This window comes from Ursus arctos, unplaced genomic scaffold, assembly GCF_023065955.2.
Source record: "Ursus arctos isolate Adak ecotype North America unplaced genomic scaffold, UrsArc2.0 scaffold_2, whole genome shotgun sequence".
NCBI classification, from domain to species: Eukaryota; Metazoa; Chordata; class Mammalia; order Carnivora; family Ursidae; genus Ursus; species Ursus arctos.
The window spans coordinates 38,077,618-38,091,715 of NW_026622874.1; the positions used below are offsets into that span (position 1 = coordinate 38,077,618).

The 14,098-nt window shown below is 50.4% G+C and overlaps 1 protein-coding gene across 7 annotated transcripts in view; it reads left to right on the forward strand.

Annotated features, from left to right (window-relative positions):
- Positions 1-1,371: 1,371 nt before the first annotated feature.
- NAV1 (neuron navigator 1) overlaps positions 1,372-14,098 on the forward strand; it is a 242,987-nt gene continuing 230,260 nt past the window's right edge. For 3 of the 7 annotated variants that reach the window (XM_044377764.3, XM_057315711.1, XM_057315715.1), the window contains exon 1: positions 1,373-1,735. The gene's annotated coding sequence lies outside the window, so the exon portion shown is untranslated. Of the gene's footprint in view, positions 1,736-14,098 lie in introns of all 7 variants that reach the window. The other 4 variants (XM_026480666.4, XM_057315710.1, XM_057315713.1 and 1 more) reach the window with 2 other exon arrangements.

Below are 14,098 nucleotides of genomic sequence, written 5' to 3' on the forward strand. Positions count from 1 at the left end.
AGCCACAGTTATTATTCCATTTACATACAGATGAAGAAATGGAGATGGACAGAGATTAAAGAATTCGTTCAAATTCCTATGGCTAGTTAAGTGGTAGATCCAGGATTTGAACCCAGGCTGTCTGTCTTAAGAGCCCACACTTTTAGCCATTATACACACACAGGGCAAGGGATTCATCTCAGGTATTCCTCAGAGACGGCCCCCCTCCCCACCTCAAAAGACAATTCATTCCTTTCATGGACAAAAGGCATGTAAAAATCCTCTCCCCTGATCAGATGGGGAACGTCTTCAATGTCACTGCTAGTCCTGTCTAGGGGTCCTTGATCCTCCCCTTATGTCCACATGTACTGTGACCTGATTGGCTGGATAGGGGCTTAGGAAAAACTCAGGGCTCTCATCCTGACTCTGCTCCCTACTGGTTGATGCAGCTGGCGAAGCATTCAGAGACCTCCCAGGGAGTTGGCATTTTTTGCTTTCTATCTCTCAACCCCTCAAGACCCGAGAAATAAATCAGTCCTCATGTTGGCTGGAGCTGGTGAAATCTCTGGTCCCAATCTGCTGGGTCCTTGGCCACAGCTACTCCCTTTCACTTACGGAGCTCAAAGCTTGCTCCAGGGGCACGGGCCACCTGATTTCCTTCTGGACTCTTCCTGCACAGTCTGGAAGCCCTCAGGCCAAGAGGTGGGTGTGGGGGGTGGGAGGAATGGGGGTGGAATCCTTGCACTGCAGAGAGGTTGCACGAGGTTTAGGCTGAGGACCTCCTTCCCATTCTGGCTCTTCAGCTCTTGTCATTTCCTCTCCCGTTTTCGGCCCCCTCGGCCCTAGAAGGAGGAGGGGCAATGGCAGAGTCGGGGACGTGGGAAGAAGGAAGTCGCGTTATTTTACTAAACACCTACTATTTGCCCGGCACCTCTGGGGCCTCACCCCTCTCCTCTGCACCCGCGAGTCCCAGCTCAGACCAGGGTAGAGAGGAAGGAAGGGTGGGCGGAGTCAGAAGCGGGAAGAGGAGGCTGGCGGATCCATCTGCCCCCTTCCAAAGAACGGCCGAACCAGCGGCAGCCCGGGGACGTGGGTGGGGGTGGCGGGTCCCCGGGCGAAGGAAAGGCTCAATTGTGCAAAGGCTTCCTGCCCTGCCAGCTCTCGGCCCCAGCCCAGTCCCAGGCAGCCGCCTTTCTGCGGCCTGGGAGGCGGGACGGGAAGGCGAAGGCAGGAAAGGGTTACGGGAATAGCTTTCCAATGACAAAGTCTGGAAGGGACCCATGCCTCCGCCCCTCTGCGGGTTAAACTGGCACGGTGCGGGGGGAGGAAGGCGAGGGGCACCAGAAGCAGAGCCTCCCCTCCCGCCCGGCCCCCTGTCCCCCCCACCCCGGTCGCCGGGCACCCCCTCCCGGGGCCCGCGTCGGAGGCAGCCGGCGTGTGCCTGGGGCAGCGGGTCACGAGGCTCCGCCCCCGGCCGCCCGGCCCGGGGGAACGCACTTTGTTCAGGATGCCGCCTCCCCGCTCATTGTGGGGCCGGAGCCGGCGGCGGCCCTAGTGCGAGCGCGCGGCCGGAGCGCGCGACGGACGCCGACCGCCGAGCGAGGGGCGGACCCGGCCGGGGACCCCGGAGAAAGTTTCTTATCGCGAGGAGAGCGCGCCCGGCCCGGCGCTGCGCGGGGGATGCGCGACTCTGCGCGGCGGCGGCGGCGGCGCGGACCCGGACCCGGACCCGGAGCTCGAGCGGCCAGGCGCGCGGGTGAGTGGCCCGAGCCGGGTCGTCGCGGGGGCGGGGACCGGGTTGCGCGCTGCGGCGGATGCGGGCCGCCACCGCTGCCCACTCTGCGGGCCGGGACCGAGCTCCAGGGGGAGGTGAGCCTGGTGCTCCGGGGAGGCTGCGGGCTGGGCTCGGGAGAGGCGCTGGAATAACAACGGAGGCGCCGGGAGGGTGTGTTGTGCCGAGACGTCCTTAGGGGACTGCGCGTCTGCTCTGGGGGTTGACTCACTAGGGGCTACCCAGCTCCAGCCTTTCGGAGCCTCAGTTTCCCTTTCTGTGAAATAGCTGCAACGTGAAGTGTGTTGAGATCCTATAACCAGAGACACCAAGTACTGCCTTATTTTACACACACACACACACACACACACACGCACACACACGCACACTACCCACATTTTCTCCCATCCCAGCGGAGCGAGCGGAGCAGCTGGAGCAGGTGACCTTGCCAGGCTGTTCCAGAAAATGTTCACTGGGTGCCCAGGTTGCGCTGCGAAGTGTCCGCCCGCCAGACTGAGGCTGTCCTCTTCGGCGCCGGCTCAGAGGAAGCGTTCTCGGGGGCCGCGGGAGGGAGGAGAAAGGAAAGGTTGGGTGAACACCGGGAGCTCACCTGAGGGCGCTCGGTGCTTGGGCTCTTGTGGTCCCTTCAATCCTCAGAGCCGATAGAACCTGGTCGTGGGATAAAGAATCAGCCCAGTTTGCGGAGGGCTGAGTGGGGAGGCAGGATCGAGGGAGGACGTGAGTGGTGAGTGGTGGGGGCGGTGTGTAGGGGTGAAATCCAGCCAGCAGAGAGGGTTCCTTGTCCCCCGGAGCCCAACACTGGAAAATCAGCTGGTGAGTCAATGGGACTTTGTTAGGACAGCCACAGGGCGCAGCTGGCGCCGGCTTAAGGGAAGCGCCCGGATCCCCCCTTGATAACATGCTGTTTATCTGGCTTCCTGTTTCAATGATTGGGATGCCATTGGCTTGTTCAAATTCAATACTGAAAAGCCTGCGGCCACGTTCGCTCTGCAAAAGCAGAGGGCTTGCCTAGGTTTTCATCTTTCGTCTGTCTTTTTCCGGATGCATGGTGTGCCCTACAACTCGCTTATAATGGGGCAGCTGGACTTCGCACGAAGAACCCCTCCCCAAGTAGGCGGAGCTGCCGGCTCGGAGACCTTGGCTCCCTTCAGACCCAAAATACATGTGACTTCAGCCTGCTTATGAATTTTTTTATCCTGCCTTGAATTTTGGTTGGTGTCTTTGGGATTAAACTGGGAAAGGAGACTGTGACTCTGGACTTCCTCCTCTAAAATGAGCTTTATCTCATCTTCCACCATTAATTTCTGGGGGAAGTTACCAGTTTGTAGTTCCTTAATCAGCCTGTGTTGCTAACTACCTGGACGATGAGGGAGCAAGTAATTTGCCTCTCTGTTTTGGTTTTCACTTCTTGAAAATGGAGCTGGGGCAAACTGCCACTCCTGGAAGAACAGACGAGCCTTTCCAGATCTGTGCTTCAGCCTCTAGGGCCTGTTTCTGGAACTTCCCAGGTTAAGGGGGAGCAGCCCCTGCTCTGAACTCCCTTGGGGCAGGTTTCAACATTCTGCTTTGTTTTTAGACATTTGGGATTTGTGCGCATGTCTTATCTCCCTATGAATGCCCGCTAGCCAGAGAGCCCACCTAACCACCCACAACACGCAGCACATAGTAGGCACTTTCTGAATGTTTGCTGAATAGTACAGTTGGAACAAAATCTAAGGAACATCTATCCAAATTGGGGCCTCCCATCCAAATCAGGCCCTTTTATTCATTTTGGGGAAGTTGTTTAATTGTCTCCACCCCACCTTTTCCCTCTCAGAACATGGTCCATAATGGGGTTGATTTGCCCACAGGTGGGCAAACTTTAACCATTTGGGCTTTTTGTGATATCTACTTGGGGAGCCCTGGCCTGGGGAAACTGAAAGCAGGAATGCTGATTTTTTTCTTCCCTTGCCAGCTCTGCTCCCCTCCTGAGTCCACCTGAGCCTCTGGCATCTGCTCAGCCTTGGTCAAGTAAAAGAGAGTGGCCAGGAATAGAAAAATCTCTTGTCCATTCTTTACTCTCTTTCCATCTTTCTTTTCAATCCATGTCACTTCCCCTTTCTTTTAAAGTTCTTTTGAATTCTTAATGGGTTTGGCCTTTAGAAAAACTAGAATGTCAAAGTCAAAAGAATCTCTTCCCCTCCCAACCCCTGCCCTGCCCCTCTTCCCTTTAGGGACAAGAATCAAGAGGCGGATGGACTCAAAGCCACACAGAGCTGGGGCGCCGCAGAGGCCAGCCTAGAACCCAGGTCTTTTGGCCACCCGTCCAGGGCTTAATCCCTTTCAGCAGATCACCTCCTTGCCCTCAGACTTTTTCTCTGCCTCATGTTTCCATCCATAGATCTTGGCAGTTGCTCCTTAGCTGTCAGTGAGAGAGGAACAGAAACGGGGTAAGGAGAGCTGTCTCGGTGATGGAACCAACCACCAGCTCTTAGAGTCTCTGGAACATGGAGAACTAAGAATGTGGCAATACTTGGCAAACCCTTCATCTTTCTGGCCCCTAGTCACAAAATAATTAAAAACACTTTTAGTTCCTTCTACAACTTAAAAAAAAGAAAAACAAAAACAACCCCCCAACCAACTTTTCAAGTAAAAAACACCCTCCTCAGTGAACAGTTTGCTGGGCCTAATCTGTTCCCTCAACCCCCCAGGAAGGCTGAGTCAGGCCTGATTTCCTCCAAGGGGCCTGGAACTCTGCTTCCCAGCTTCCTGCGACTCTGGAGAGACGTGAAAGGAGGCAGGATGGCCAAGACCCAGGCCTCTCGGAAGCGTCTGTGGTTGTGGCTCCGCTTCCCCTCCGCGGCCTCTGCAGTCCACACCGCCATCCCGTCAACTCTGTCAGCTCTACTTAATTTTAATATGCGATGTGCTAATATGCGTGAAAAATGAAAGGTGCCGAAGCGTGCGCCTCCGCCAGCACCGTTAATAACAAAATGTTTCCACTTCAGAGGCCTGTGAGATGCTTTTAATGTCCAATCCTTAGATGCTCTGGAAGCTTTTATGAATGGGATTGTTTGCTTTAATTTCTTTTTCAGATTGTTGGGGGGGGGTGGTACATGGAAACACAGCCGATGTTTGTGTGTTGGTCTTATGCTCTGGAAACTTGGCCACATTTGTGTATGTGCTTTAGTAGCCTTTGGGTGTGTGGATTCTTTGGGATTTTCTATATGTAGAATCCTGTCCACTATAAATACAGTTCTACTTCTTCATTTCCAACTTGGATACCGTTGATTGATTGATTGATTGATTGTCTTCCCTAAGTGCTCTGGCTAGAACGGCTAATACAGTGTTGGGGGGGGACGTCCTTGTCTTGTTGCTGATCTTAGAGAAAAAGTTCTCAGTCTCTCACCAGTGAGTGTGGTGCTCGCCGTGGGTTCTTCATAAATGTCCCGTGTCATGTTGAGGAAATTCCCTTCTATTCCCAGTTTTCTTAAGGGTTTGCATCACGAAAGGGTGCTGGGTTTTGTCAGATTCTTTTGTCTGCACCAGTTGAGATAATCATGCGTTTTGGTACATGCCATTGATTGATTTTCTCGCGTTGAATTACCCTTCCATTCCCGGGGGAAATCCCTCTGAATGCTTTTTTTTGTTGTTTTTAATTTGCAAAGCTTTATTTCTTCTATTTCTTCTATTTAAAAAGACTGAAGATGGGGCGCCTGGGTGGCTCAGTCAGTTAAGCATCCGACTCTTGGTTTCAGCTCAGGTCGTGATCTCGTGGCCCTAGGATTGAGCCCCTTGTCCTGCTCTGTGCTCAGCATGGGGTCTGCTTCAGATTCTCTCTCCTTCTCCCTCTCCCTTCTGCTCTCTCTCTTAAATTAATTCAGTCATTAATTAAATCTAAAAAAGACTGAAGAAAATTTGACACAGTGCTAACCATTGGGTGGGTCAATGCACATTCATTATATTTTTCTTATAGTCACTGTACTTGAAACATTCAACAATTTTTTTACTGTGGTAAAATACATGGAACATGAAATGGACCATTTTAACCACTTGTAAGCGGACAGTTCAGTAGCATTCAGTGCATCCACCTTGTGTAACCGTCACCATCATCCATCTCCAGAACTTTCTCGTCCTCCCCAGCTGAAACTCTGTGCCTGTTACAGTTAACTCCGAGTTCTCTACTCCGGCCCCCTGCCCCCAACTTCTGGCAACCACCTTTCTACGTTTTATCTCGATGAATCTGTGACTTGGTAATAGCTCGAAAAGTCAGGACTTCATGCCTTCCACTGAGGGATCAAAGGGCCTCACCTGACTTCCAAGGGGAACATTCTGGAGGGATGTTGAGTCAGATCTTCTTGACTTACAAACAGGCCCTCAACAGCGGCCCTGCGTGAGCTTCGTTTTCTCCGGTTCGGTGGTTCTCCATCTGGCTGCCCCTTAGAATCACCTGGGGGAGCTTTTAAAAATTACTGATTCCTCAGGCGCCTGGGTGGCTCAGTTGGTTAAGCACCTGCCTTGGGCTCAGGTCATGATCCCAGGGTCCTGGGATCGAGCCCCATATCGGCTCCCTGCTCAGCAGGGAGTCTGCTTCTCCCTCTCCCTCTGCCTCTCTCCCCAGCTTTGACTCTCTCTCTCAAATAAATACATATCTTTAAAAGAAAAAAAAAAATTACTGATTCCTGGGCCCACCCCTGAGGGATGCAGCTTCACTCGGTGTGGACGGCAGCTCTGGTGCCTGTCATTTTCTAAAGCCCCCTCTGTGACGCTGATGCCCAGTGAGGGTTTCAGCTACTCAGGGGTTGAGCTGATTTACTCCCTGGAACCCTTGGCTGGTCACAGCTTCCAGTGACGCAGTTCCCTCCCCATCTGGACAATAATACTGACCCACTTTACATCCCTCCCCTGATTTTAAAATCCATTTGTAAATAGAATAAATGTCAACTTCTGTAGAATTAAACTTGCGAACTTGTAAAGAACCATAACTGTCACGTAGCCCTATTTTTTTTTTCTTTTGCAGATATCTCAGGCCCCCCTAAAACCTCCCCACCAGGGGTCATCCAGCTTGGACACCTCTGTTGCTGGGCCACTCCCAGCAACGGTGGGTGTGTTGCAATCATCTTCTTCCCTATTTGGACAGCTTGGTGTCTCAGTTTCTTCTTGTATTCATCTGTCATGGCTGTGACTTCTACCCATTGGGGAAAGATACCAAAAGGTGAATGGGCTTCACCAAAATGCATCCCCAAATAAAGTAGGGGGTGTGCAAAATAAAGCATGTGGTGTAAGTGCAATTGCCCTGACAGTGACAGCCTTTCAGTTATTTGGAAACGGCTACCAGGTGCCTGCCCCATCTTTTCCTCTCGGCTCTTGGCTGCCCTTTTTTGCAGATCTTCTTTACCGGATGCGTTCTCAAGTATTTTCTGGGAAGATGTATGAAGTAATAGCAAGAATTTAGATCATGAAATGAGCCAGACTTAGAGTCAAGGTTCAAATCTTGACTTTGCATGTGAAGTCCTTAGCGCATGGTGAGTACTCAGCAAATATTAGCAGCTGAAATCATATTATCCACAGTGACATCATTATCTCTATCTGAGGGACCCGAGGCCAGCCAGGGAAGCTCTTGGAGACTCAGTTTCTTCCCCAAGAAAAGTGGAATGAAAATGCCTTACTCTGGGGCGCCTGGGTGGCTCAGTCGTTAAGTGTCTGCCTTCAGCTCAGGTCATGATCTCAGGGTCCTGGGATCCAGCCCTCATCAGGCTCCCTGCTCAGTGGGAAGCCTGCTTCTTCCTCTCCCACTCCCCTTGCTTGTGTTCTCTCTCTCGCTGTCTCTCTCTCTCTGTCAAATAAATAAATAAAATCTTAAAAAAAAAATGCCTTTCTCCGAAGACAGTGTTTCTCAACTTAGGGATCTCACCCTCCTTCCTGTCCTTCAGTGATCCCTATGATCCAGCAAGTTTGGGAAATACAGGCAGGGAATAATTGTGTGGCTCCAGTGAGACCTCCGAGCCCTGACCCAGTCCTGGGGCCATGCAGGGTGTGAACTCAGTTCCTGCCAGATTACTCCCTCCTCCTCCCCCTCCCCCTCTCCGTGATACTGGCCATCCTTGAAACAAGCTACAGGGTACCGCCCTTTGAATGTGTGTGTCCAGAGTGAAGTGCAGTACTCCAGTTATGGGCTTCCGACCACACACCGTCCACAGGCCGATTACCTATGATCAGTTAGGCAAAGTAGATTTTTTTCTTTCCAGTTTGAGGATTCCCCCGCAGACCTGTGAGCTGGCCTGTCAGGGAGAAGATGGGAACATGCCGACATAAAGGAACGAGAGTCTGACCACATCTTTTGCTTTATATTGTTATTGAACTGATTCGTTTTGTTTTGGTGTTACTGATTTTTTTTTTTTTTTTTTTGGTAGATGGCAAGGATAGCACAGAATATAAAGTCAATTCCCAGTGCCTCTTTTCCCAGTTCATTGGTGCAGATAATTGAGTTGACTGGAAGGAGTATCTGGGTTCTGGGTAGTGCTAAGATACCAACTGTTCTCTTCCTGCTTTCCTTTTAACAAAAGAGAGACAGCTGATGAGACCCCCAGTGAAGGAGCCTCAGCCAGGACCCAGGCTGGACAGCTGTCTGCCTGCTCTCTCATCTGGGGCAGTTCTGTCCCTCGGCCCTCCCTCCCCAAAGCTTCAGAAGCAGGGCTCCATTAGCCAGGGCAACCTGCACCACAGAATGCTGACCATTAGCCCCCCTTACCTGGGAGCTCTCCCTCACCTCCTAGACATGGTCAGCTTTATAAGGGCTTTAAGATGTCAGCAGAGCTGCCCCCACCTCACTGGGAGGGACCGTGGGAGCTGCAGTGTGAGGGCCTACACCTAATCCCCAGAGTAGGCAAAAGGGCTGCGTGACCCTTAGGGTGCTTTCCCAACACTGAAAGTGCTCCCCCCCACACACAAGGTTTTATTCTGAGAAATGTTAAACCAGTAGAGAAAGTGAAAGATTAGTACCATTAATATCTGGATTCACTGATTGTTAACATTTTTTAAAAGATTTTATTTATTTATTTGACAGAGAGAGAGCACAAGCAGGGGGAGCAGCAGGCAGAGGGAGAGGGAGAAGCAGGCTCCCCGCTGAGCAGGGAGCCGCATGTGGAGGGCTCTATTCCAGGACCCTGGGATCATGACCTGAGCCGAAGGCAGATGCTTAACCAACTGAGCCACCCAGGCACCCTGTTAACATTTTGTTTTTTAGGGGCGCCTGGGTGGCGCAGTCGTTAAGTGTCTGCCTTCGGCTCAGGGCGTGATCCTGGCATTGTGGGATCGAGCCCCACATCAGGCTCCTCCACTATGAGCCTGCTTCTTCCTCTCCCACTCCCCCTGCTTGTGTTCCCTCTCTCGCTGGCTGTCTCTCTCTGTCAAATAAATAAATAAAATCTTTAAAAAAAATGTTTTGTTTTTTAAAGAATTTGTTTATTTGAGAGAGAGAGAGTGCGCGGAGGGGCAGAGGGAGAAGGAGAAGGAGACTCCTGCTGAGTGGGGAGCCCCACGCAGATGCAGGACTCGATTCCAGGACCCGGAGATCATGACCTTGAGCCAGAGTCAGGTGCTTAATCGACTGAGCCACCCAGGTGCCCCTGAATGCTAACATTTTGCTACGCTGTGCTCTCTGTGTCTGTCTCTCTTCTCCTGAGCCATTGCCGACATCATGACACTTAAGCTGTAAATACTTCAGCATGTATTTCCTAAGGACGAGGGCATTCTCCTACATAACCACAGTACCATAATCACAGCCAATGATACTGGATTCAGCAGAAGTATTTAATCTATGGGCCATATTCATATTTTCCAGTTGTTCCCCAAATGCCCTTTAGAGAGCGCTGTGCACTTTTCCCAACCACAGCCTGCTGTGTGGGGGCCTGAACTGCAGTTTTCTCTCCCAGAAAGAGGGAAATGAAGTCACAATCCCTTAAATTGGGATAGTGACACACTGAATACAAACCATTTCAATTTCAATTAATCTTTTTTTTTAAAGATTTTATTTATTTATTTATTTGACACAGAGAGAGAACAAGCAGGGGGAGCAGCAGGTAGAGGGAGAAGCAGGCTCCCCACTGAGCAGGGAGCCCAATGCGGGGCTTGATCCCAGGACCCTGGGGTCATGACCTGAGCCGAAGGCAGACGCTTAACCTTCTGAGCCACCCAGGCTTCCTCAATTAATCTTTATAACCACTGAGTGAGGTAGGTACTAATATCCTCCCCATCTTACTGGTGAAGAAATTGGGGTTCAGAAAGTCTTCTCAGTGGCCCAAATCGTATGAGCCATTATTACCACTCCATGCTGTGCCATGGAGTAATTACAGAAAAAAAAGAAGATATTTACTGAACGTCTTCTGTCCTTCACATTCTTACCCTCTTCACGTGGCGTTAGGAGGTATTAGGATGTGCTCAGCTACTCCCGTTTTACAGACGAGGAAAGTGAGATCCAGCCCTCTGAGGCGGGTGGTAAACAATATTTACATTGTCAGGATAACATCAATGACATTTATTGGTAATCTTGGAGGAGGGTCCATATGGTTGGTTGTAGTTGCTGGGCAGACTATAAATGGCAATTCAGAATAAAAGTATGTCTGACTGAAGGTGAGAGGTGTGGAGAGGGGGTCCTCCAGTACTCTCGTCTTATGCCGAGGGAATTGGCGAGAGGCTGTCAGAGTGTTAGAAAACAAGAGACCAGGAGTGCCTGGCAGACTCAGTCAGTAGAGTACGCGACTCTTGATCTTGGGGTCGTGAGTTCAAGCCCCACGTTAGGTATAGAGATTACTTAAAGAAGTAAAACTTAGGGCCTCCTGGGAGGTTCAGTCGGTTAAGCGGTTAAGCAGTTAAGTGTCTGCCTTAGGCTCAGGTCATGACCCTGGGGTCCTGGGATCGAGCCCCCCTGCTCAGCGGGGAGCCTGCTTCTTCCTCTCCCTCTGTCCCTCCCCCAGTTCATGCTTTCTCTCTTTCTCTCAAACAAATAAATAAAGTCTTAAAAAATATTAAAACAAAAATTTTTTAAAAATTTAAAAAACCCACAAGAAACCAAATTTTGAGAATAAAGGTGCAAAATAATCAAAAAAGTAAATAATATCAAATATTAGATGGAAGAAAAGGAGAAAGAGAGATGGGTTTAGTGTAAGTTACCCATCATTTTTAACTATTGTTTTGGGTAACGGTTGATATTGTCTAGCAGTGGCAAAACAGGGAATCAGGTTATTAATTTATTATCTAGAGTGTAACCACCACAAGAACTAATAACAGAAAACGATTTGGGCAACAGGGTGGGGTTGAGGAGAGGTGGAACAGGAAGCTGTAGCTTGTTATCATAAGGTTTTTTGTCCAGTTTGATGGTGACTACCCCTAACAGTATGGAGAAAGGCAGGCTTTGAATTCAGACATCCTGGCTTCTAAATACAGAGAAGGGACAGGATGACAGACTTGGCCCTGCAGAAGCTTTTCTGAAATGTTGAGCCGAAACCAAGAGGGCCTTTCTAAGACCTTGGTGCCCACTGGGCTGGCTTTCTTTCTTTCTTTCTTTCCTGGGCATGCTTTTCTTTCTTCCTTTCTTTCTTTCTTTCTTTCTTTCTTTCTTTCTTTCTTTCTTTCTTTCAGGATTTTATTTATTTGAGAGAGAGAGAGCACGAGAGGGGGGAGGACCAGAGGGAGCAGACTCCCAGCCCAGCAGGGAGCCTGATGTGGGACTCGATCCCAGGACGCCGGGATCATGACCTGAGCCGAAGGCAGACGCTTAACCAAATGAGCCACCCAGGCGCCCCCCACACTGGGCATGCTCACCCAGAGAGAGCCCCAGGACACGGCATCCCCAGGAGGGTGCACCCACACCCCACATCCCACAGAAAGTATTAATACTTTTGTTGTAAACACAATTCAAAGATTCTTATAATTTTACTTTTCAAGGTATTTGGACACTGGTGACTCATTTCTTAATAATTCAGCTTAATAATAAGCTGAAGGCGACTTCTGGGTCACCCTGAACATAGGCAGAAATTACTGTGAAGCAAGAAAAATGTCACCTAAGAGTTATTTTCAAATATAATGAATTTTCATGAGAAGTACATTTAAATATCGATGCAGTTGACATGATGTTTCATTTTACAGCTGTTTCATTAAACCATGATTAATGTCAATTTTGCAGTTTTATTTTTTGTATCTTGGAACTCATGAAGTTTTCTGCCACAGGCCTCTGAAAGCTGCTCGGTCCCAGACCTTCTGTCCTAGGCACAGGTGGGGTGGGCACTGAGTGCAGATCTGGCCCCCAAGGGATCTGTGGGTGAGTATTTGAGACCTGCACCACTCTAGGACATTCGTGGCCAGCCTGAGAGTGTAGCTGAACTCTAAGGAAGTCACAAGACCCAGATGCCATCCTCAGGTCGTGGCTCCTTCTCAGGCCTTCACTGCAGTGGTTCCTCTAGCTTAGGGGACGGACTTCCCTGGCTGATTTCACAGCCAACATCTCATTTCCTTTCCATGGCAACCCTATGAGGTGGTAAGATAAACATTCCTCTCTATACACATGGGGAAAGCTAGGTAGCTTGCCCAAGGCCACATACCTTTAGGGAATCAGGTGGGGAACCCTGACTCCTAATCTTTGTCCTTTCCAATACTCCCGAGGCCATATACAGCAGTGGGCAGTGTCTTTAATGGCCCATGATTGTCATATCTGTTACAAAAATGCAGAAGTGACATTGACGTTTTTTGTTTGTTTTAAAGGTTTCATTTATTTATTTGAGAGAGAGAGAGAGAGAGAGAGAGCAGGAGCAGGGGGAGGGGCAGAGGAAGAGGGAGAAGCAGACTCCCTGCTGAGCAGGGAGCCTGATGCGGGGCTCCATCCCGGGACCCTGAGATCATGACCTGAGCTGAAGGCAGACGTTTAACCGCCTGAGCCACCCAGGCGCCCCACATTGGGTTTTTTTTTTTTTTAATTAATTTTGTTATTGCATTTATTTTGACAAGTCCTTAAGATTTGTCTTTCAGTGAAAGGTACTTAAAAGTACATCACCAATTTTATCACTCCTGCTAATTTTACCCAAAGGAACAAGGTAAAAGTGTTACATTTTGAGTTCTGTTTCTCATTTTCTCCTCAGAGTTGAAAATAACTATTGTGCATGACTTTAGGGCTGTGTTAAGCTGGCAATCCATTAAGACTTTTGCTTTTTATCTGGTCTGGACCTAATAACCTGGCCTTTCCCTGTTCACACACCTCCTATGATATCCAGATCTCTGTCACTCATTACCCATCTCCTTAGGGAATGTCATCACAAAGACACATCTGTTAAGGCCACATCACACCTCTGAGTCATCTCCCCACTTCCTCTTGCTGGCCGTGGCCAGAAAGAAATCAGAGGCCACTAGGGAGGTTCAGAAAGTGACCGCAGGGTTGGGGTGGCTGTGGGAAGTAGGTGGGAAGGGCCGTTGTGAGCTGGCCGCAGAGACCATGACACTCTCATACCCACATCCAGTCCCAAACAAAGGCCTCTGTGTTTGGGATGGCAGGGCTGGGGCAGATGTCGGGGGTGGGGGGCGGGGGGTTGGTGTGCTGATACAGTCTGGGAGAGGCTACCCAGGGCAGAGACAAGCCTGTAAAGTCAGGCTCAGCTGGACTGAGAGCTGGCACATAGTAGGGACTCAGGAAATATTTGCTCATTGATTACTCCCAGGATACGGGATAAATTTGTCCTTAAGCTGAGGGACAGACAGGAATGAATGTAAGTGCCCTTGGTCCTGAATTTCCCGGGCTGGTTTAGAGGCCACGTCCTTGCTTCCTTGGCTGCTCCCTGACGTGGGCCCTGTGAATGAATGGCCTGGTAGAAAATGCAGTCTTGGGAGTCAGCCTGACCTGCAGCCTCCCTGAGTTTCAGTTTCTTCCTCTGTGCAGCGGGGACAGTCCTACCTACCCCACAGGGTGGTGAGGGTCATCCTAGGGGGTGTTACAAACCATGTGGCATAAAGCTGACGTTAGTCGTCATCGTCGGGGGGCCCTGGCTCTGGATGCCCCGGGGCTCTCTGCACTCGGTCCGGGAGGGTAAATGCAGGCTAGACAACATGACTGAGCAGAACCAAGGATGCCGTGAACATGCGGCTCCCCAGCTCTGCAGACTCTGCTTCTGGGTGGATTTATCCCCAAAGGGGTGTTTATATACCAGACAGGGGGAAATGTTTCCCTGTCTGAGGGTCAGACAGAGCGGGTGGGAGTGGTGCCGGCTCTAAGACGTATGGTCCCTCTGGGCCCCACTGGGCTCCAGACTGCGGGCCTCTGGGGGGTGTGGGGGAGTGGAGTGGCCTGGGGTTTTGTTTGGCAAA